This window comes from Dipodomys spectabilis, unplaced genomic scaffold, assembly GCF_019054845.1.
Source record: "Dipodomys spectabilis isolate Male_0828 unplaced genomic scaffold, ASM1905484v1 ptg000515l, whole genome shotgun sequence".
Classification (NCBI taxonomy): Eukaryota; Metazoa; Chordata; class Mammalia; order Rodentia; family Heteromyidae; genus Dipodomys; species Dipodomys spectabilis.
Genome location: NW_024871192.1, coordinates 2751428 through 2765561, shown reverse-complemented (window position 1 = coordinate 2765561; position 14134 = coordinate 2751428). Strand labels below are relative to the sequence as shown.

At 57.7% G+C, this 14134-nt stretch overlaps 1 pseudogene; it reads left to right on the top strand.

Moving 5' to 3' along the window:
* Positions 1–717: 717 nt before the first annotated feature.
* Positions 718–11200, top strand: LOC122099451 (annotated as a pseudogene).
* The last annotated feature ends 2934 nt before the right edge of the window (positions 11201–14134 follow it).

Sequence of the window (14134 nt, the reverse complement as noted above, 5' to 3'; positions counted from 1 at the left end):
ACTGGGAGGGACCCGGATGTCACCCTCATTCGTGTCCACTGACCCAGATGTGGCCTGGGGAACCCGGATGTCACTTATCTCCAGGTCCACTGAAGGGCCAGGACCCGGATGTGGACTGGGGGACCCAGATGTCACCCTCCTCCGTGTCCACTCTCCCGGATGTGGCGTCAGGGACCCAGATGTCACTTATCTCCAGGTCCACTGAGGGGCCAGGACCCGGATGTGGACTGGGGGACCCGGATGTCACCTATCTCCATGTCCACTGAGGGGCCAGGACCCGGATGTTGCGTGGGGAACCCGGATGTTATGTAAGTCCACGTCCATTAACCCGGATGTGGACTGTGGCAGGGACCTGGACATGTGCTGGGCAGGACCCGGATATCACATCCACAGGCCTGGCTGTGGCGTGTGGAGTCCCGGATGTCACGCTCCTCTCCTTCCACTGACAGGGTCTAGGACCCGGATGTGGCGTGGGGATCCCAGATGTCAGGTCCCTCCACATCCACTGAGGGTCCAGGACCAAGATGTGGAATGGGAACTACCCGGATGTTAGGGACCTCCAGGTCCGTGAACCCGGATGTGGGCTGGGTACTCGGATGTTAGGGACCTCCAGATCCATGAACCTGGATGTGGGGTGAGTACCCAGATGTTAGGGACCTCCAGGTCAGTGAACCCGGATGTGGGCTGGGTACTTGGATGTTAGGGTCCTCCGGGTCCATGAACCTGGATGTGGGGTGAGTACCCAGATGTTAGGGACCTCCAGGTCCATGAACCTGGATGTGGGGTGAGTACCCAGATGTTAGGGACCTCCAGGTCCATGAACCTGGATGTGGGGTGAGTACCCAGATGTTAGGGACCTCCAGGTCTGTGAACCCGTATGTGGGGTGGGTACCCGGATGTTAGGGATTTCCAGGTCCGGGAACCCAGATGTGGAGGCGAGTACCAGGATGTAACTTAACTCCAGGTCCACTGGCAGGCGCCAGGACCCGGATGTGAGGGGTTTGGACCCGGATGTGAGGGTTGGGACCCAGATGTGAGGGGTTGAGACCCAGATGTGAGAGGTGGAACCCGGATGTGGGCGGAGCGGGCACTCCACACCTTGGCTCCAGCTGCGCTTTGGCCGTTGGGGTCCTTTCCCAGACTCGGAGGCAATAAAGCAGCCATGCTGCTTCTGGATGGAATTCTTCCTCACTTCCGCCCCCCAGCGCAGGCCAAGCCCTCCTGAGTCCCTCACTTCCTCCCCAGCCCAGGCCACGCCCTCCTGAGCTCTGGCCACGGCCTACTGAGCACAGGCCACGCCCCCTGGGCACAGGCCACGCTCCCTGATGGTCCTGACTCTTATTGCAGCCCTCCATGTAGTTCTCGAGGTTTCCCTCCTCCCCTTCCTCCTGCCTCTGCCAGGCCTGGCAATTTCTTGGCGCCCAGCCCAGCAACTCCGGGCTTTTCCCTTCCTTCCCTGCCTACCCCTTCAGCACCACATCCTGTTCCTTTCCAAGGAACAAGGGGACTTTTATTTTGGAAGGGGGTTGTGGAGTTCTGGCTGCTGGAGTGACGTGGACATTTGAGCCCTGCGAGCTTCCTGGCTGGCAGGGAGAGCAACAGGCCCAGGCGCTGATGGCAGAGAACTGTGGATGTGAGTTCGTCCTCTGGGGAACACGGGGAGAGGTGTGGGGACCCGGGTTGGGGGGGCTTCGATTGCTTTTTGGAGCCCCCCCGGATGTCCCACCATGCCCCTGGGTGGGGCTTCAGGGCCCCGCCACAGGCCTGGAAAGACGAGGTGAGGGGCTGATGTACTGGTGGGGACAACAGCAGCCTGGCCCTGGGGTGGCCGGATGTTCCTCAGCTCTTCCCCACTTCCTGCTTCCGGCCTTCTCTTCCAGGAAACGGGGAGCATCATGGGAAGGATGCAATCCTGGGCGCCATGTTGGTCAGGAGAGGGCCTGGAGGGAGGGGGAGTCCTCCCATCCCTCCTCCCATCCACCCATCCATCCATCCACCCATCCATCCACCCATCCATCCATCCACCCATCCATCCATCCATCCATCCATCCACCCATCCACCTATCCATCCATCCATCCATCCATCCACCCACCCATCCACCCACCCATCCATCCATCCACCCATCCATCCATCCATCCATCCACCCATCCACCTATCCATCGATCCATCCATCCATCCACCCACCCATCCATCCATCCACCCATCCATCCATTCATCCATCCACCCACCCATCCATCCACCCATCCATCCATCCATCCATAGACCCACCCACCCATCCATCCACCCATCCATCCATCCATCCATCCACCCACCCATCCATCCATCCACCCATCCATCCATCCACCCATCCATCCATCCATCCATCCATCTACCCATCCACCCATCCATCCAACCACCCATCCACCCATCCACCCAACCATCCATCCATCCACCCATCCATTCACCCACCCATCCATCCATCCACCCATCCACCTATCCATCCATCCACCCATCCATCCATCCATCCATCCACCCACCCATCCATCCATCCACCCATCCATCCATCCACCCATCCATCCATCCATCCATCTACCCATCCACCCATCCATCCATCCACCCATCCACCCATCCACCCAACCATCCATCCATCCACCCATCCATTCACCCATCCATCCATCCATCCACCCATCCACCTATCCATCCATCCATCCACCCATCCATCCACCCATCCACCCCTCCTCCTCCTCTCTCTCCTCCTCAGGTCGCACAGCAGCTGCACAGCCCCACCCCTCATCTTCCTCCTCCCCCTCCTCCTCCTCCTCCCCCCTGGCCCCTGCGCAGGCCCCGCCCCCTCGCGCCCCAACTTCCTGCTGCTCTTGGCCGACGACCTGGGCCTGGGCGACCTGGGCAGCTTCGGGAACCACAGCCTGCGGTGAGCAGAGGGGGAGGCCCGGATGTAGGGCCTTAGTTACCCGGATGTGGGAGCTCAGATCCCTGGATGTTCCACCAGGAGAACTGTATAGACATCTAGTAACTCAGTTCCCGGGATGTTGGATGTTAGTATCGTGGATGTTGGATATCAAATCTCGGGATGTTGGATCTTAGTGCCCCGGATGTTGGATATCAGGTCCCCGGATGTTACATGTTAGTACCCCGGATTTGAAGACCAGGTCCCCAGATGTTGGAGACCAGGTCCCCGGATGTTGGATCTTAATGCCCCGGATGTTGGATATCAGGTCCCCGGATGTTAAATCTTAATACCCCGGATGTGGGAAATCAGGTTCCCGGATGTTGGACTTCAGTTCCCTGGATGTTGGATGTTAGTACCCCGGATGTTGGAGACTAGGTCCCCGGATGTTGGATGTTAGTGCCCCGGCTGTTGGATATCAGGTCCCTGGATGTTAAATCTTAGTACCCCGGATGTGGGAGATCATGTCCCCAGATATTGGACTTCAGTGCCCCGGATGTAGGAGATCAGGTCCCCAGATGTTGGAGGTTAGTGCCCCGAATGTGGGAGCTCAGGTCCCCGGATGTTAGATATTAGTACCCTGGATGTTGTAGCTCAGTGTCCCGGATGTTGGATCTTATTCCTCCGGATGTAGGAGCCCAGTTGCCTGCATGTTAGATCTTAGTGTCCTGGATGTTGGATATCAGGTCCCCGGATGTTAGATGTCAGGTCCCCGGATGTTGGAGATCAGGTCCCCGGATGTTGAATCTTACTGCCCCGGATGTTGGATATCAGATCCTCGGATGTGGGATGTTAGTGCCCTGGATGTTGGAGGACAGGTCCACGGATGTTAGATCTTAATGCCCCGGATGTGGGAAATCAGGTTCCCGGATGTTAGATGTTAATGCTCCGGATGTTGGAGATCAGGTCCCCGGATGTTAGATGTCAGGTCCCCGGATGTTAGATGTCAGGTCCTCGGATGTTGGAGATCAGGTCCCCGGATGTTGAATCTTACTGCCCCAGAAGTTGGATATCAGGTCCCCGGATGTTACATGTTAGTACCCCGGATGTTAGAGCTCAGTTCCCCGGATGTTCCACCAGGAGAACTGTATAGACATCTAGTGGACCTCAGGTCCCCGGATGTTGGATGTTAGGTCCCCGGATGTTGGAGTTCAATTCCCAGGATGTTAGATCTCAGTTCCCTGGATGTTGAAGATCAGGTCCCCGGATGTTGGATATCAGATCCCCGGATGTGGGATGTTAGTGCCCCGGATGTTGGAGATCAGGTCCTCGGAGATTAAATCTTAGTATACCCCAGATGTGGGAAATCAGGTTCCCGGATGTTAGATGTTAGTACCCCAGATGTTGGAGATCAGGCACCCGGATGTTGGATATCAGATGCCTGGATGTTGGATCTTTGTGTCCCAGATGTTGGAGACCAGGTACCCGGATGTTTGAGCTCAGGTCCCAGAGTGGATCTTAGTTGCCCGGATGTAGGCCCTCAGGTCCCCGGATGTTGGGCCTTAGATCCCCGGATGTAGGAGCCCAGTCCACAGATATAGATCTTAGTACCCTGGATGTGGGATCTCAGGGCCCCAGATGTTGGATCTTAGATCCCCGGATGTTGGACCTCAGGTCCCCGTATGTTCTTGGCTGTGACTCAGTTTCCCTCTCCCCCCACAGCACCCCACACCTGGACGGCCTGGCCCGGGACGGCGTGCGGCTGACCCAGCACCTGGCGGCAGCGTCTGTCTGCAGCCCGAGCCGTGCGGCCTTCCTGACGGGACACTACCCTGTGTGCCTGGGTTGGTATGGGGGAGTGGGACATCTGGGGAACAGAGGGGGCGGTGGGAGGGAGGTGGGGGCAGGACATCCGGGGATCTGATAGACAACATCCGGGATACTAAGATCCAACATCCGGGGCACTGAGCTCTAACATCCAGGGACTTCATCTCTGATATCCGGGTTACTAAGATCCAACATCCGGGGATCTAAGCACAAACATCCGGGGCACTGAACTCTAACATCCGGGGACCTTATCTCTAACATCCATTGTACTAAGATCCAACATCCTGGGATCTGAGGCCTAACATTCTGGGAACTGAACTCCAACATCCGAGGACCTGACATCCACCATCCGGGGTACTAAGATCCAACATCCGGGAACCTGAGCCCCAACAGCCGGGGAACAGAGCTCCAACATCTGGGGATCTGAGGGCCAACATACCTGAATCTGAGCTCCACTATCCGGGGTTGTAAGACCCAACATCCAGGGAACTGAGCTACAACATCCGGGTAACTGAAGTCCAACATCTGGGGTCCTGATATCCACCATACAGGGCACTGAACTCCATCATCCGGGGATCTGAGGGCCAACATCCGGGATACTAACATCAAACATCCGGGGACCTGAGGTCCAACATCCAGGGAACTGAGGCTCAACATCGAGGGCACTGATGTCCACCAGAGGGAGGGGAGGACTACTCTGAGGATCTCAGGTTCAAATTCCTGAGACTCTGGGACTTCCCCCCTGAAAAGCCAGGAAACCGGAAGTGATGCCATATTGGTTTCCCCCGGGGGCTCCCAGGGCTGGGGTCCTTTCCACCCCGGGTGCACAGGTCCCAGGCTATCCCAGACACAGCAGGCCTTCCCCCTGAAGGTGTTAGATGCCCCCTCCTGACCCGGGACGCCATCATCACTGACCTAGGGTCCTTCTCCTCTCTCTTGGAAGGCATGGTGACCACCAAAGGGGCACGCGTGCTGCAGTGGGCAGCCGTGTCGGGCGGGCTGCCCACCTCCGAGATCACCTTCGCCAAGATCCTGCAGGAGCAGGGATACGCCACCGACCTCATAGGTAAGAGAGAAGTCATCCATCCACCCATCCATCCATCCACCCATCCCCCATCCATTCACCCATCCATCCATCCATCCACTCATCCATCCATCCATCCACCCATCCATCTATTCATCCATCCATCATCCATCCACCCACCCATCCATCCATCCACCTCCATCCATTCATCCATTCACCCACCCATCCATCCACCCATCCATTCATCCACCCACCCACCCATCCATCCACCCATCCATCCATCCACCCACCCATCCATCCATCCATCCACCCATCCACCCACCCATCCATCCATCCACCCACCCATCCATCCATCCATCCACCCATCCATCCATCCATCCATTCCCCTATTCATCCATCCATCCATCCACCCACCCATCCATCCATCCATCCATCCATCCACCCATCCATCCATCCATCCATCCACCCACCCAACCATCCACCCACCCATCCATCCACCCATCCATCCACCCATCCATGCACCCATCCACTCATCCATTCACTCATCCATCCATCTCTTCCCCTCCAGGCAAATGGCACCTGGGCCTCAACTGTGAGTCCCCCACTGACCACTGCCACCACCCCCTGAACCACGGGTTTGACTCCTTCTTCGGGTCCCCTTCACCCTGATGGGGGGCTGCCTGCAAGCGGAGCCCTCGGAGAAGCGAGCACGTCTGCAAGGGCCCCTGGACCTGGGGGCACAGCTGCTGCTGCTTTCCCTGCTCTGCCTGACCGCTGGGAAGCTCACGGGCCTGCTGGGCCTGCGCTGGGTGCCCTGGGTGCTGGGCCCCGGATGTGGGGCCTTGCTCCTGGCCTGCACCTCCCGCCTCCTGGGTGTCTTCATCGTCCATGCCGACTGCTTCCTGATGAGGGATCACCAGGCCGTCCAGCAGCCTCTGAGGTTTGAGGCCAGCGCGGGGCTCTTCTTGTGGGAGGCTGAGGCCTTCATCCACAGGTCAGCCTGGGGTCGGGGACGGGGACAGATGCCATCTACTAGATCTCTATAGTCAACTGGTAGACCTTAGATCCCCGGATGTACATCCAGTAGATCTCTATAGTCAACTGTCAACCTCAAATCCCCGAATGTTCCACTAGATCTCTATAGGCATCTGGTAGACCTCAGATCCCCGGATGTACATCCAGGAGATCTCTATAGTCAACTGGTCAATCTCAAATCCCCGGATGTTCCATCAGTAGATCTCTATAGACATATGGTAGACCTCAGATCCCCGGATGTACATCTACTAGATCTCTATAGTCAACTGGTAGACCTCAGGTGCCCAGATGTATATCCAGTAGATCTCTATAGTCAACTGTCAACCCCAAATCCCTGGATGTTCCATCAATGGATCTCTATAGACATCTGGTAGATCTCAGGTCCCTGGATGTTCCATCTAGTAGATCTGTAGAGACATCTGGTAGACCTCAGATCAGACCATGATCGATTATTGGTAGTATTGATCAGATCATGATCGATTATTGGTAATAACTGATCAGATGATGTTCGATTATTGGTAATAACTGATCAGCTCATGTTCAATTATTGGTATTATCGATCAGATGATGTTCGATTATTGGTATTATCGATCACATCACAATCGAATATTGGTATTATTGATCAGATCCTGTTCGATTATTAGTAATATCTGATCAGCTCATGTTCTATTATTGGTCATATCAATCAGATGTTTGATTATTGGTAATAACTGATCGGATCACGATCGATTATTGGTATTTTTGATCAGATCACTATTGATTATTGGTATTATCGATCAGATCACTATTGATTATTGGTATTATCGATCACATCACCATTGATTATTGGTATTATCGATCAGATCAGGATCAATCAGGTCGGTTATTGGTGAGGTTATTGATGATGGGGGCGGGGTGTGACGTGGGTCCGCAGGCACCAGGCCTGCCCCTTCCTCCTCCTCGTCTCCTTCCTCCATGTCCACGTCCCGCTGGTCACCTCACCTGCCTTCCGGGGCCGCAGCGCGCACGGCGCCTACGGCGACAACGTGGAGGAGCTCGACTGGATGGTGGGTGAGTGCGGGGGGGCAGGAACTGAGGCATGGTGCTTGGGATGGGGGAAACTGAGGCACGGGGGTGGGGTGAGTGGGATAGGGAAACTGAGGCATGGGGGTGGGGTGAGTGGGTTGGGGGAAACTGAGGCACAGAGATGGGGTGAGCGGAATGGGGGAAACTGAGGCATGGGAACGGGGTCAATGGGTTGGGGTACACTGAGGCACGGTGCATTTGGGTAAACTGAGGCACGGGGACGGGGTCAGTGTGTTGGGGAAAAACTGAGGCATGGGGTTTGGGTAAACTGAGGCATGGTGCATTTGGGTAAACTGAGTCACTGGGCATGTTGGGGGTAAACTGAGGCACGGTGCACTTGGGTAAACTGAGGCACTGTGCATGTTGGGTAAACTGAAGCACGGTGCATGTTCAGGGTGAACTGAGGCACGGTGCATTTGGGTAAACTGAGGTATGGTGGATGTGGGTAAACTGAGGCCCGTGTATAGGGGTAAACTGAGGCACGGTGCATGTTGGGTAAACTGAGTCACTGGGTATTGGGGTAAACTGAGGCACGGTGTATTTGGGTAAACTGAGTCACTGGGCATGTTGGGTAAACTGAGGCATGGTGCATGTTGGGTAAACTGAGTCACTAGGCATGTTGGGTAAACTGAGGCACGGGGACGGGGTCAGCGGGTTGGGGTAAACTGAGGCACGGTGCATTTGGGTAAACTTAGGCATGGTGCACTTGGGTAAACTGAGGCACAAATATAGGGGTAAACTGAGGCACGGTGCATGTTTAGGGTAAACTGAGGCACGGTGCACTTGGGTAAACTGAGGCAAAGTGCATTTGGGTAAACTGAGGCACAGTGCATGTTGGGGGTAAACTGAGGCCCGGTGAGCGTTGAGGGTAAACTGAGGCACGGTGCCTGTTGGGTAAACTGAGTCACTGGGCATTGGGGATAAACTGAAGCACGATGGAAATTTGTAAACTGAGTCACAATGCATGTTGGGTAAACTGAGGCACGGTGCCTGTTGGGGGCAAACCGAGGCACGGTGGATGCTGGGGGTAAACTGAGGCACGGACCCATTTCCCCCCCCCCGCAGGGCGACTGCTGGCAGCGCTGGACGGCGCGGGGCTGGGGCGCCATACCCTCGTCTACTTCACGTCGGACCACGGTGCCTCGCTGGAGGCCCGGGCTGGGGGCGCCCACCTCGGGGGTTCCAACGGCATTCACCGAGGTGAGGGGAAAACTGAGGCAGGGTGGGCGGGGCCTCCCACGCGGCCCGACCCCGCCTCTTGACCTTTGCCCTTCGCCCCCCCCCTGGCAGGTGGCAAAGGCATGGGCGGCTGGGAGGGCGGCATCCGGGTCCCTGGGCTGGTGCGCTGGCCCGGGATGCTGCCCGCAGGGCGCCTGGTCCCTGAGCCCACCAGCCTCATGGACCTGTTCCCCACCGTGGTGCGCCTGGCCGGGGCCTGGGTTCTGGCGGACAGGTAGGAGTTCACCGGCCTGGGTCCCCACGGGGTGGAGGAGAAGGGGGGTCATCCGGGGCCTCGGGGATCCCGAGGGGGGGAGGCTGAGGCCTGCACATCCGGGTCTCTGGTTGCTCAGAAGCCTGCACATCCGGGTCTCTGAGGGCTCAGACCTGCACATCCGGGTCTCTGGGGGCTCAGGAGCCTGCACGTCCGGGTCTCTGAGACCCAAGACCCAGGGCTCAGGCCTTGACATCCGGGTCTCTGGGGGCTCAGAAGCCTTTACATCCGGGTAACTAAGGGCTCAGGCCTGCAAATCTGGGCCTCTGAGCACTCAGAAGCCTGGACATCTGGGTCTCTGAGGACGCAGGCCTTCATATCCGGGTCTCTAAGGCATCAGGGCTGCACATCCAGATCTCTGAGTACCTAGGCCCAGGTCTCAGGCCTGGACATCCGGGTCTCTGAGGGCTCAGGCCTGCACATCTGGGTCTCTGAGGGCTCAGAAGCCTGCACATCTGGGTCTCTGGGATCTGAAGCCTGCACATCCGGGTCTCTGGGGGCTCAGAAACCTCGACATCCGGGTCTCTGGGATTTCTCGCCTGCACATCTGGGCCTCTGAGCGCTCAGAAGCCTGCACATCCGGGTCTCTAAAGGCTCAAGCCTTGACATCCAGGTCTCTGGGATCTCTGGCCTGCACATCCGGGTCTCTGGGGGCTCTGGCCTGCACATCTGGGTCTCTGAGCGCTCAGAAGCCTGCACATCCAGGTCCCGCAGGGAGGTGGAAGGCCGGGACCTGATGCCCGCGCTGCTGGGGACGGCGCAGGCCGCAGGCCACGACTTCCTGCTGCACTACTGCGAGGCTCGGCTGCACGCCGTGCACTGGTTCGACCACCCAAGTGAGTGCCTCGACCTCCTCTTGGCCCCGGGGCGGGGGAGGGAGCTGCATGCATGCGTGCAGGGACTCGGATGCAAGGCCTGGGGGTGGGAGACCCGGATGTGGGAATCCCTGGATGTGGGAATCCTGGGATGTGAGGACCTGGATGGAAGGCATGAGATGGGAATCCCCGGATGTAAGGTCCCGGATGTGAAGTCCCCGATGGGAATTCCCGGATGTGAGGTACTGGATGAGAATCCCTGGATGTGAGGCCCCGGATGTGAGATCCCGGATGTGAGGCCTCGGATGGGAATCCCCAGATGTGAGGCCCCGGATGTGAGGTCCCAAATGGGAATCCCTGGATGTGAGGTCCCAGATGAGAATCCCCGGATGTGAGGCCATGGATGTGAGTCCCCGGATGTGAGGTCCCACATGTGAATCCCCGGATGTGAAGCCCAGATGTGAATCCCCAGATGTGAAGCCCTGGATGTAAGGTTCTGGATGTGAGGTCCCGGATGTGAATTCCCAGATGTGAGGTCCTAGATGGGAATCCCCGGATGTGAATACCCAGATGTGAAGTCCTGGATGGGAATCCCCGGATGTAAGGTCTTGCATGTGAATGCCCGGATGTGAATCCCTGGATGTGATGTCCTGGATGTGAATTCCCGGATGGGAATCCCCGGATGTGAGGCCCCGGATGTTACTCCTTTCTCCCCACACCCCCCGCAGGCCGCACGGTGTGGAAGCTGCACTTCGCCACTCCGCGCTTTGACTCGCCATGCTCGGGTGCCTGCCTCGGTTTCCCTGCCTGCGCCTGCTCAGGGCGGCGAATGACCCGCCACCTGCGGCCACTGCTCTTTGACCTGACGGCAGACCCGGGGGAGACCCGCCCGCTTCAGGGCCCGATGGCGACGCGCAGGGGGCCGCGGTGGCCGGGATGCTGCGAACGCGCCACCCCCTCGTGGCCCCGCCCCTCGCCCCTGCACACAACACCTGGAGCCCGCGCCTGCAGCCCTGCTGCTCGCCCGGACCGCTCTGTGCCTGCGACCACCTGATCCCCGACCTCTGACCCCGACCCGACCCCCAACCCCCAACTTCCCCAGGGCTATGGCAGATCCTGGCTTGCGCCTCTCACATCCGGGGACTCACATCCGGGTATTAAACATCCGGGTATACTCAAATACAGAGATTCCCACATCTGGGGATTCCCACATACAGACTCTCACATCCAGGGATTCCTACATCCGGGGATTCCTACATTCGGGGATTCTCACATCTGGGGATTCTTACATCCGGGGATTCTCACATCCGGGGATTCTCACTTCTGGTGACACATCCGGGGATTCCCGGGGATGTATTTACACATCCGGGGAATCCCACATCCGGGGACTTTTACACCCTGGGATTCTCACAACCAGAGACCCTCACATCCTGGGACTTTTACATTCGAGGATTCTCACATCCAGAGATTCCCACATCCGGGTATTCTCATATCCGGGGATTCCCACATCCGGGGATTCTCAGACCAGGGAATTCCCACATCTGGGGAAATCTCACATCCAGAGACTCTCACATCCAGGGATTCCCACATCTGGGGATACTCGCATCCAGGGATTCTCATATCTGGGGATTCCCACAGCCGGGGATTCTCACATCCGGGGATTCCCACATCTAGAGATTCCTACATACAGGGATTGTCACATCCAGGGACTTTTACATCCAGAGACTCTCACATGCGGGGATTCTCACATCTGGGGAACTTTTACATCCGGGGATTTTCACATTCAGAGAGTCTCACATCTGGGGATTCTCAGACCCAGGGATTCCCACATCCGGGGACTCTCACATCCTGAGCCTCTCATCCCGGACCTCCACCTTGGGCCTCCCATCTGGGGCCTTTCCCCATCCTCCCATCTGGGGCCCTCTCACATCCGGGCCTATGTCCTCTAACTTCTCACACAATAAAACCTCGTGAGCACGGCACCGCACAGCAGGGTCAGGGGTCACCGGGGTCAGAAGCCGGGCACTGGCCCTGCCTTCCATTTCATGTCATTTCCGGTTGATGCTAGGATACAGGGCTGGTCCCACCTTCCATTTCAGGCCACTTCTGGTCGTTGCTAGGGTATAGGACTAGTCCCACCTTCCATTTCAGGCCACTTCTGGTCATTGCTAGGATATAGGACTGGTCCCGCCTTCCATTTCAGACCATTTCCGGTCGTTGCTAGAATACAGGGCTGGTCCCACCTTCCATTTCAGGTCATTTCTGGTGGTTGCTAGGGTATTGGACTAGTCCCGCCTTCCATTTCAGGCCATTTCCAGTGGTTGCTAGGATATTGGACTATTCCCGCCTTCCATTTCAGACCATTTCCGGTGGATTGCTAGGATACAGGCTTGGTCTCGCCCTCCTCCAAGACATCCCACCACCTAGATTCACACCTGATTGGCCTATTCCATGAAAGCCCCGCCCTCACTTTCCTAATTCACTTGTCATTTGTCCAGCTGTAAGACACGCCCTTTAGCCCCCCCACAAATCCAACTCGCTGCTGATTGGACCTCACATGACAGTCCTGCCCCTAACTACCTGAACTCAGATTCAGATTGGCCCAGCGGGATTGGAGACATGGGGTACCCGGATGTTGGACCACTCTAAGGGGGGGCGGTAGTTGGGTGGATGGATGGGTGGATGACCAGGCCTGCGACCTCTTCCCCTTCTGTGCCTGTCCCAGGGGACCCCAATGACCTCTCCAGGGATTGACCCAGATGGGCCTATAGCTCCTTATGGTGGTAGGATAAGTCGAGGTCGGAGGTCTGTGTCTCCCTAGGCCTAGGATGCATTGCACCTGCACGACATCTGGGTCTTCTCTGGAGGGAGGGACCCATTGGCTTCCCCGGGGACTCCTCCAGCCACGTCCCCTGCTCTGATTGGCTGACACGCCTGTCTCTCCATCCTTTGGCCCCGCCCAGGGAAGCTGGGGGTCCAGTCCCGCCTCTTCCTTGGGTGATATTGAAAGGCAGGGTATGCTGTCCATCATCCCTGGGTCCCGCCCCCTGCCAAGCCAATAGCTGGAGAGTCGATATGTGTGAAGCCACGCCTCTTCGTGGCTAGCTCTATGAACGCTGTGGGTGCCCATCACCCAGAGGTCCCGCCCACTAGTGAATGTATGGGCTCACGGGCTGTCCTTCACTTCCAGGTCCCGCCTCCTGGCTGTTGGAAGGCCACAGGGGCTGTCTGTCTCTTCCAGGTCCCACCCTCTGGCTGTTGGAAGGCCATAGAGGCTCTCTGTCACCTCCAGGCCCCGTCCAATGGCTGTTGAAAGGCCACAGGGGCTGTCTGTCTCCTCCAGGTCCCGCCCCCTGGCTGTTGTGTGGACATTTGTCCTGTCTGTCACCTTCAGACCACGCCCCCTTGTTGTATAATCATGTGTCCTGTCTGTCACCTTCAGGCCACGCCCCCTTTTATTATCAAGTGTCCTGTCGACTTCAGGCCATGCCCCTTGCAATTAGATGGCCACACAGGGTGTCATTTACCTCCAGGCCCCTCCTCCTACTCCATCTTAGGTCCTGTCAAGCCAAAGCCCCGCCCACAAGTGACTGACTGGACACTCTAGCTGTCCATCACCATCCTGTCCCGCCCTGCACCTATCTCCACACTGAGTAGGCACCAGAGGGGAAGGGAAACGCTGCCTGGGCACACGCAACGCGCATGTGCGGGAAGTGGTTCCAAAGAGGCGGGGCCTGCGCATGCGCCATGGAAAGATGGGCGGGACAGACAGGCCTGACAGTGCGCATGTGTACTTTACTTGATTTTATTCGTCCCTCCCCCCCAGGCTCCTTCTTACGCTTCCGCCTGCTGCTGGAGGCCCCGGGTTCGAATCCAGCCTCACACCGGGGCGGGGCCTGGGGGGGAAGGGAGGCACAGGCTACAGCGCCCGCGGGGGATCATGGGAGGCTTTGCCCCGCGCCCCCCCTCATCCTGGGAGGGGGCAGTT